We start from the raw sequence: 11,013 nt of genomic DNA, 5'->3' as shown, positions 1-11,013 counted from the left end.
AAACATCCATGATCAAAAGTGATATGGTGACACTAGTGGTTTTTGTAGCCTTTTTCCACTGACTATATGACTTAATTACCTGTACACAACTGTTCAGAGGCTCTAGCTTTTATGAATCAATCCAGAATTCACAGCTCAAGGCACATCTTGCAGTCCTGTCCTCACCTGAGGATCCCTTGTTGTTTACAATTTAGACTATGTAATTATTGTTTAACACCAACCAGGCCTTGGCTGCCTTGCCTTCATAAATTTATACTATTTGGACAGTTATTCTGTGAACAATTAAGACTTGACTCAGTCCAGTAGGATGAATTCTTACTTATGCCAATAGAAAAGCAATTTCTAAGCAGATCTTTTTGTTAACTTTCAAATCCATCCCTAGTTATGACAAACAAAAACCAAAAAAACCCCCAACACCAACAGTTGTCCTTTTTTAAATTTCAGAATACAGTTTTTTCAATTTTTTTGAGAAATGGTATGTGCCTTATTCTACATTTAGTCTGTACTGAATGTAATGAGGCTCAAAACATTAATATTTTTAGGGAGATGAAAAACAGTAAGAATGTTTGTTACTGATGGAGGAACTATAGTAATAATAAGGAATTATAAGTGGAACATTTTTAGTCAAGGATGATAATGTATTCTGTTACTGAGACTCATAGAAACCTCACAGCATCATGAAAAAGGGCTTGATACTGATCTTATAGATGAAGCAGCTAACCATGTGGGTGACACCATTTTCCCAAAAGCAAAGAACAGAACTTAATCTTCTGCTTCCAAGCTTGTACAGATGTATCTATTACCTTTAGTTATTCCAGCAAGAGAAAGCAAGCTGTCATGTAAAAGCTGATTGATTTGGCAGCAATTAAAGTGACAAATAGACAGCAACAGACAAATGAAGTAATTACATTCCCTTCCATAAGACAAACAGCAATGCTACTGTAAATTGAGATAATTTAGCTTGATTCTGCTTTGACTATTTCTGTTGAGATGTTCATCATGTCTGTGACAGTGAGCTGCACTGATAAATTCCACTTCAGTAGCAATACAGAAACAATTTCTGTCCAGATCTCTGGTGAAATTCCAGGTATGGAAGAATGATGAATGTCATACACATTAAAGGTGTATTGGCTTAGTCTTGTCTGGAAGAAAAACTACATCTGATATCATATTAGTGAACGCACTAAAACATATCTTACTCCTTGCTAATGGATAACATATCTTCTGTGGTGACTAAGAGTTATAAAGATATGCCCTGCATTCCTTTTCAGGCTTTGGAACTTTCAGTATGGCACTTCCCCAAACTACTCAGCTTCTCACTTCCTGTGAAACAGAAGTGTTTCTTTCTTCCTCAAGTCAAAAACCACTTCCTGTGAAAACACTGGTGGTATATATTCCTAATATTTTTTAATTCCAGGAAAGCAGACAAGACCTCATGTGGAAGATCCATACTCCTTTGATATCTCAGGCTGGCCAGGAAAGAATATGGGCAACTAAAGGCAGAGGTGTTTGTTGGAATTCGGAACTTTATCATCAACTTCTTCCAGACATGACCAAAATGGATGCCAAACAGATAGGTGATAAAATTTGATTAAGAAGTGTTCTGTTAAAAACCCAATTTCTTGTCTCTTCTTGAGCCACACATCTGCCACAGTTAAGGTATATGAAGTAGACAATCAGGAATGAAATAGGGGAGCACAAGAAGCAAAATAAAAGGGCTGTGTGAAGGAAGACATTGGAGATCCTATTTCTCCACAAGAACTGGAGAGAAGCAGACAGGAGTACTTTACTCAGGAGAAAATAGAGAAATTCCCCCCAAGTTTCAGAGAGGTTCTCTGTTAAATCTTTTCTTCTCAGACTGAAAGAAAGTCACTTCAATCAGTGCTGGAGAAAAGTTGATAAATGGGATACCAGCCTGTTTGTATCCTGTGTGGCTACACTAGACTTACTGAGGGCAAAAAGATTATCTTTCAACCCTAGAGGCAGGACACAGATCCCAGAAGCAAAACATTTAAGGGAAAAAAATAAAAAGATTGATGGTCAAATGTTCAAAACAAGGAAGCCACTTGAAGATGACAAGCAGAGGACACCAGACAGCCAAAGATTTGAGGGAGTCTCTAGATCCCCAGAGGACCTCTGCCAGGTGTGCAAGACAGAAATCAGGACCGGCTTCTCATGCGCACAAGTAAGCGCTTGTCAGTAAGTGGTGTTGTCTGGACTGTGGATGCTCATTTTAATCAGTGCCTTGAAAAATCTGACAAGGAAGTGCCAGCCTGAAAGCCTTGAAAACTGAAGTTTGGTGTATCCTCACAGCAGGATAGTATGAATGGTTCCTTCCAATGATCCTACTGACAGACCTCAGCCAAGAATTGGAGAAAATGAACTAAGGTGAGTTTTAAGCTTTTGGCACATGACATTTTTGATCTCTGTATATAAATAATCCCAAGAGAACCAAAATGGGAAGTGTTTCCCAGACAACTGGGACTAAAGACACTTGGACTAAAACCAATTAATTTTGGAAGCATCTGATGTGACTGAATATGTCATCTATGAAGCTCTAATGTTTATTTACTGCTTAATCTGTGTCACCAATTTTTTTCTTTAGTGATCTAGCATGGTCAGGCAGCAAATATGAATCAAACTGGAGCAGCTTAAGAAGTTGTTGCAGCTTATTTCTTTTCTTCCCCGGAGAAAAGCACTCCATATGAAGGCATGTGAGCATTCCTCATCCAAACCAACACAAAGCCACCTGACATTTTAAAAAGCCTAATTCAGCTATTTGAATTAAGAGGGCAAATTGTGTACTGAGACAGTGCTAAGGCATGCTTAGGCTGTTCTGTCAGCTGTTTTAAGTGGACAGTAATATCTGGAAGATGGTTAGGATGAACAGATATAATAGATCTTACTGTTTCATCCAATTTCTAAGAGAACATCTGACTACAGACTAAGACTAACACAGATCAAATGAATCATTCATCTGAGATGTAACTGGTGACCATTTCACCAAACCATGACTGGCAAGGTGGAGACCTGTCCAATACCTCACCTGGTGCAGCTTCAAAATGCCTAGTCCATCACTATGAGTAATCAGGTGCTCTGATAATGAGGGACACATAAGATTAAGAGATAACAATTACATGCCTCAGTTGCATTTTAATAACTATTGTGCAAACATAATTGAGTTGAAAGGCCTGTAGTGTTTCAAAGACATACAAAACCATTTAAGCACTAGTTATTATTAGTAGCCTATATTGGTTTAATGTTATGAACAATTTTATCAAATCATAGGCTATGTTAGGTGTTCATAATAAGAATATACTTTTTATCTTTGGATTATCAGCTTATGTTGGACAACCGCTCCTTGTCTCCACTGCTGAAGTGAAAAGGGATTTGAAACTGAATAAGGCTTTCTAACTTCAGCCAAAGGCAGAAGGGCCATGGAAACTGATTCTCTTTACAGCATCACCCAATCAGGTAGTGTTCCAAAGATGGGAAACAAATTCACCTTCAGCACCAGGAAAGGGGAATGAGAATGAACTTTTATATCTAGAAAATAAAACTGAAGGTCTGTCAGGAAAACAATTGTTAAGAAAGGCATGTCATTGCTTGTGACTAACACAACAATATCAGGAGTGAAAAGTCCAAATTGCCTTCTTCCTGCAAATACATGTAATACATAAACCAAGGAGGAACACGCTATGTGACTTCTTCCCCACCAAATTTAGAGCACTGCCATCAATAACAAGGTTGAACTGACACTTCTATTATGATTCTGATTGCTTATGGAATTTTTCAGTGTCTTGACTTTTTTTTTTTTTTAAATGTGAACACTTTTAAAATGCAATTTTAAATGCAGAGGGAAAATGCATTCCAGATGTCAGCCAAGTGAGACAGAGAAGTCCCCTTTCCAGGGTTAGTAAAAATATTTTTGCATGTTAATAAAATCTTGTTGTAGTAATTAAAAGCAATACTTGGAACTTTTCTATAATTTTCTGCTCAAGGAACTCATGCATTTTTCAAACAGTAAGAATGTGTCCTCAGCTTTTCTACCAGAAGAAAAGCTACTGAGACGTGCAATAGGCATCTGTGCTTCTGTGTGAGGGACAGGTATGTAACAAAATATTATATCTGCAAAATAGATAAATATCCCATCTCCTCATCTCACAGGGCACTGGAAAAATGAATTAGTATCTGTGAAGCAGTTGTAACTATTACCAAAAACACACGGTTGAAATAATTTTGTATTCACAGTAGGTATGGTTAACATGCAGTAGATAAACTTTTGATGATACATTAGAAAAGAGTAAGAAAATAAAATCCATAAAAACTCCATTGCCAAATGAGGTTGTATCTCTTAAAAAATAGTGTGTGATCATATTATTAGCTCTAAGTCTGGCATTTCTAAATTCTGAGTAACCTAATATTCCTTGAATGTAATTTTGTACATGTAATTTCTTATGTTTGAAAACAAATAGAGAAAACAAGAGTGGAATTTCATATTGGCAGCCACATGAGTAGCCTGAAATATTTCAAACTGTCATACAGAACTTTGCCACATGGATTAATGAAATAAATAACAGTCATTGTTTGTCATCATATGCGTGAAAGAGAACTAAATGAAACATACATTTTTCCACAGGATTTAAACAGATTTGCTGACAGAAAAGGAAGGGGGACAAGCAGGAAACTTGAGTTCTCTTCCAAGCTTCATAGGTAAATGACCTCTAGTGAGCACAGACTTCTTCCTGTTACTCCAAAACCAGGTCTTCTTTGCCTTGTCCTTTCAGTTTGCCTCTGGTCATTCTTTCCTACTCCCACCTCTTCATCTTAGGCCTGTTCTCCTTAACTACCAAATCCCAGCCCCTGATCCTTATGTTTCTCATGCCAGTTCCAGTTTCCTACCCCACATTGAGTCAGAGCCCAAACCTTTGTCCTTAACATCTTCTTTCATTCAATTCCTGTCTTATGGGGCTAGGCTGTTACTCCTCCACCTCAGCCTTCAGACCTTCCTTCCATTTCTTTGTTTTCAGTTCCCTTCCATCAGGCCTTCCACTGGTGTCCCTGTTCTCTTTTTAAACTTCTGATTCAGTCTGTCTCCTTTCCATGACTTCTAACCACACAACATACTCCTGAACAAAACTTTAAAAACCCCCATTTAGCAGGAGGCAGAAACACATGATAGAAAACTTCAGCCCCAACAATGAAGTTTGGCAAGATAAGAAGCGATTGTAAATAGGCTCCTGTAAAAGGCCTCTCTCTTGCTGCAGAACTTAACAATAGATGATGTTTCCCCCTACACTCCAAATATAAAGGGTTGTGTGGGAGGGTTAAAGAGGGAAGAGCTATTGCTGCTATTAATATCTGAATGTCTTTGAATTATAAACTAGAATGAAAGTTCTCTATGACGGCCAAGTGAGAGAAAAGGCTGAGCCAAGGTACACAAAAATATGTAAAAAATATTGATATAATTGTATAACAGATCAGCATCTGATTTTTAAAAAATACTCCTAGTCTAAATTATTGGGCTAAGAGGTTGAACCAAATGAAGAAAATTAATAAGATTCAGTTCAAGTTTAGAGCAAAAATGGTGGGAAGATGTTTTATTGTATTATTTGTTCACTGATATCTAGAAGTCAGTGCTTCATACCTGTTTTGTTAAGGTCTTTTTCTTTAATCTTCAGTTTCAGACAGGCTAAATTCATGATAAGCCTATGAATGTATAATTTTCTATTTTGTGTATTAATGTAGAATAGATGGTGAAAAGATAAACAACTTACGTGTTTTACAAGTGCTATCTCTGATGGATATCTGCTTAAATGGTCTGAAATAATATGCCCATCATTTATAACTTCCTTGCAATTGAGTAATTCAGTTTCAGAATTATCCCCATAATCATCCCCTACATGCACAAATACAGACTGAGTGATGAGTGGGTTGAGAGCAGCCCTGCGGAGAAGAACTCGGAGGTATTGGTGGATGGAAAACTGACTATGAGCCAACAATATGTGCTCGCAGCCCAGAAAGCCAACTGTGTCCTGGGCTGCATCAAGAGCAGTGTGGGCAGCAGGTTGAGGGAGGGGATTCTCCCCCTCTGCTCTACTCTCATGAGACCCCCCCTGCAGTGCTGTGTCCAGCTCTGAGGGCACCAACATCAGAAGGACACAAACCTGCTTGAGTGGGTCCAGAGGAGGCCACGAAGATGCTCAGGGGGCTGGAGCACCTCCCCTGTGAGGACAGGCTGAGAGAGTTGGGGGTGTTCAGCCTGGAGAAGGGAAGGCTCCAGGAAGACCTTAGAGCGGCCTCCCAGTACTTAAAGGGGCTACAGGAAAGATGGGGAGGGACTCTTTATCAGGGGGTGTAGGGATAGGATGGGGGGTGACAGTTTTAAACTGAAAGAGGGTAGATTTAGATTAGGTATAAGGAAGAAATTCTTTCTTGTGAGGGTGGTGAGACACTGGCACAGGCTGCCCAGAGAAGCTGTGGCTGCCCCCTCTCTGGAAGGGTTCAAGGCCAGGTTGGACGGGGCTTTGGGCAACCTGGGCTAGTGGAAGGTGTCCCTGCCCATGGCAGGGGGGTTGGGACTAGATGATCTTTAGTCCTTTCCAACCCAAACCATTCTGTGATTCTGTGATTCTATGCAGAAACTACATACTTACTAGAATCCTTTAAAATTTATATCCTCCTATTCAAGTGGAAATTGCATTATAACAAATAATTGCATCTCTAAAATTAGAAATAATTATATTTTACAAGCAGAGTAAATAAAAGCAAAGTTAAATGATTGAGCCAGTGTCACATTGTAAAAGTTTGGTAAGTAAGGAACATGCCATTTCTGTGCCTAAGCTCAGCCGGGTAAAAAGAATTTTCCCCTCTGAAAAGGAAGAAGAAATGAAAACTGCTCCACAACAAGCTGCAGTCAAGACTAGATTCACTGTTGAAAGCTATATTATGCATCTTATTATTCTGTTTCTAGATAGACAAGTAAGTGTAACAGGGCAAAATTTGCTTAAGTGAGCCATTATTCTGAAATATTTACCAACAACAGCATATAAAAAACTGTATATACTGAAGCTATTACACATAAAAACACAAACTGTTTATCAGAGCTCCATCCTCACCTCAAAATCGCCAGTGTCAACACTTAAAATAAATCTTCCTACTTCCCTCTGTTTCACTGATTCTCCCTCTTCCTTTAAATTTTGACTGAAACCTTTTCTTACTTCCTGATGCTCAAACTTGCTTTCTTCTTTGTTATTTAGCACTGTAAAGCAAAGAAGAGACAGTATAAAGGCAAAATCTATAATATATATTAACTGGGGGAGTTCAATTAAAGAATAATGTGTATGAAAGAGTTAAAATAACTAGAAAAGTTGATAGGCTCTAGAGTGACATGAAAAAATCATAACGATACTGTATACATGTGTTCACTTCCACAGAGAGGATCTCAAAACACAAACACTTTTGCAAACAAATGTTATTATCACAAATTTACAGACAGTTAAACTGAAGAACACACTGGGAAAGCAATTTGCTTACAGCTGTACAGCAGTTGAATTAGGGCAGAACCCAAGATGTATCATATCCTTGTGACAGATTTCAGTCCTTCAGTATCACACAAGAGTCAAATAACACAGTGCCAAAGCAGATACTCCTCTTTATAATGCTCCTAACACTAGCCCCTCTTTTTTAGTCCTCTGAGTGACATTTCACTGTACTGCAAGCATGCACCTGTTAAACTTCTGTTCCCCTTTCTGTTCTGAACCTTATGCTGTCATCTGCCTTCCTGAAGTGCCTACTACTTATGTGTGATAAAATATGTTGTCTACACTAACCCTGATGTCAGTTTGACTATAACTCCTAATCAGGGCTAGTTACACCATCTTGGCATGACAATTTTGTTTAATTGCATAATTTGCCACCAGATTACTTTTGAAGATAATTTATGCAGCTGGTTCACCTATTAATAATTAGATTATGTTCTTACAGAAAAACATTCCATGTAAGTCTGAGGATTGATGTTGATCCAGACAGCTCTAATGGTAGTTCATAATTAATTTTCTGTTTCTTAGAAGCTTGGCTGGTAGAAATGTGTCCCAAAACTGTTAATATGAGTGTTCTCAGCTCTTAAGTAATAGTCAGTATAGAGGTACAATTCACTTTAAGTTGTCTCCAAACTTATTTGTTGAATCAGAAGGTTTAGCTTCTTCCTCAAGTCCCCTTTGCTCTAAGCTGTATTCAGTCAGAGGAACTCTTTTAATTTGCTGGAGAATTAAACCAGCCCAGTTCTGCTGGCCTGTATATTGTGGAGTCAGCATAATTAAATAAGAGACAGAATGCTTTTCACGTTAATTGTAGTTTCGATGAAGATTACAATTATTTTTAAATGATTACAACAATTGCTACTGTTCTAATTATTGCATAGTACAGCATATGCATATTTATGTTTATGACTTCATTGTGAAGGCTTGAAAACAGTTATAAGAAATAGAAAGCCAAAGATGCAGTTCCATGACACCAAATATTTTGAAAAGGGGCTTTAAGTACAGCCAGAACAATCCCTTGGAAGCCAATATGAGTACCAGTAAGTTAGTTAAAGATTTGCAGAAGAGTCTGGGTTGCAGGCATCTGAGAAAGTTGGCAGGTTTTACCAGGCTTGGTAGAGCTAGAGCTTCACTGCAGATGAGACTCCTATTCACAAGGATGATAATTCAGCACTCAGAGGATAGGAGTATCCTGTTTTGGATACAGTTCTGAAAGCTGCTCCTGAATTACCGATACTTTGTTACTTACCCATGTCCTGCAGAGGGCTTTGATCTGTGTTTGTTTCTCTGAAAGCCTTGTTAGGTTGAAACACACTCCTCACTCAGCAGAGAGAACTGTTGCAGGCATTGGTGTAGTAACTTGATATTGGCAATAGTGGAGAGAGAACGAGGACAACCTATTTTATGAGGTCCAACCCATTAGCTCTTACTGGAAGAGGAGGTCTGTGTTTTGCAATTGGAATTGGAAAACAAGTTGATATGGTTTTCTTCTGATATAAAAGACTACGCACATGATCCACTGATCAGTGAAGAGCCTCCCACTCCCTGTTCAAGTCCTGTTCCTGAACGTCTCATCAAAAGAGAATGTTTCTTTATTTCAATCCTCCAGCAATGACATTGTTAATTCAGTCACTCAGGTAGATAACTCAAATTTCATTTCTAATGTTTCATATAAATAATTCCAAATGATTGGAACGACAGAGCATGCTAATTATTATCACCCAAGAATCATGGCAAGTACAAACTAATTGCATGTTATAAACAAGTTTACTGATTGATAAAAAAGATTTTACAACTTCATTACATTTCAACCTTCTTTGAAGACAAACTTCATTATGTCTGGAGAAAGAATCCACCACCACTCCAACTCCCACTAAGATCTGCCCTATACTCAGTAAGTATGAATGGAAGATTGTGTAAGACTAAGCATAAAGCTGTGACAAATAATTGTATTTTGAAGAATAATTGTATTTGTTCCAAAGCAGTGTAGTAATTTTTCTGAGTAGAAAATTGTTATCTGAATTCTGAATAATAAGAGAAAAATCTCCAAAGGTAAAATAACAATATGAAATACAAAAATAACTGAGATTGTTCTATATTCCTAAACATCTCTTGAACACTTAATTTGGGAATACTCAGTTGCACAGGTGAATTGAACCACTCTTGGATTCAATTCTCTGATAAATCTCTTTTTGCCATGGTGGTTCCATTCTGGTATGAACAGAACCTCAATGGAAACAGACAGAGAAAGGATAAAATGGGGGGGGGGGGGGGGGGGGGGGGAACCCAACAACCAAAACCAAAACCAAAACCCAAAAAAACCCCACCCAGAGGGATAAAGAGAGTCAGAAAGAAAAATGAGAATGGGAATTCAGGTTTTGGAAGAAAATAGGTATTAGCAACTGAACGAGATCCATCAAGACATTTCAAAAGGCAAATAGCTATTAGACTAGAATTGGATGTTCCTCCATCCTGGGAAGCTGTGGGACTTACATGAAGTCTCCCTTTTGAACACAGTATTAACAGCCTCACAAAGTCTTGAATCAGTCTCCAAAACCATGACATTTACCACTGTATTTTGTTTGGTTTTGGGTTTGTTTTGTTTTGTTTGGTTTTTTTTCTTCCTTGCATGTTTTCTGCTTAAACCTAACTTAATTAGAGAACAAGGTCTCTATAGCTATGCTGTCTGTGGGTCTGTCAGTCCTTCAGTAATAAATTCTGAATACACTGCTCGGTTTCAACCACGTCACATGTTGATTAGCTGAATGATGCACACCCACTATCTGATGGCTTTTGAGCTGAGATTCATCCATCTTTCCCCTCACTAGAGACTCTTTCCTCAATCACAGAAAGCCATGTCTTTGAAAGACTAAGCTACTGTATTAAAATGAAACTCACTCTGAATCAAATGACCAGGAAATTGGTCTCTAAAAAAGACCCCAAATATTCCAAAAGTCATGATTAAATCCTAACATGTAGTGATACTATTGACATAACTGAAGTAAAAAGGCTGCCTTCTGGTCTTTAGTAACCATTTTCCTGTATATATTCTGAATAAATTAATCCTCAATTTTACCATAAAACAATTGATTTGATTTAATCTGATTTGTTTAATCTGTAATCTGAACACCACATCTGATGAAATTACAACTCTCATGAAATCTCATCATAATCTGACCTTTTTCTTTGTTAATGTTCAATAGTCATTAATTCCTCCTGGTCTCCCCTTTTCTGGACTCTTTGCTCCAGCCACATCACTGTTATTCATCCTCTCACATCAAGTGTTAAGCCTGTTTTTGAGGTCCCTGAAGTCAAATTCTCAAATTGCTCAAGCTTAAGGCACCCAACAGTTGAATAATTTGAATCTTCCCTGGCTATTCACATATACATCTAAATATTAGGAAGGCAAATCTGTAATTCAGCAGACAGGTTCTGATTGAATTTCTGCATTCATTTCAATTGGTGCTAAATC

The sequence above is a fragment of the Strix uralensis genome, chromosome 8 (assembly GCF_047716275.1).
Source record: "Strix uralensis isolate ZFMK-TIS-50842 chromosome 8, bStrUra1, whole genome shotgun sequence".
In the NCBI taxonomy this organism is placed as follows: domain Eukaryota; kingdom Metazoa; phylum Chordata; class Aves; order Strigiformes; family Strigidae; genus Strix; species Strix uralensis.
Note: the sequence above shows the minus strand (reverse complement) of the source record.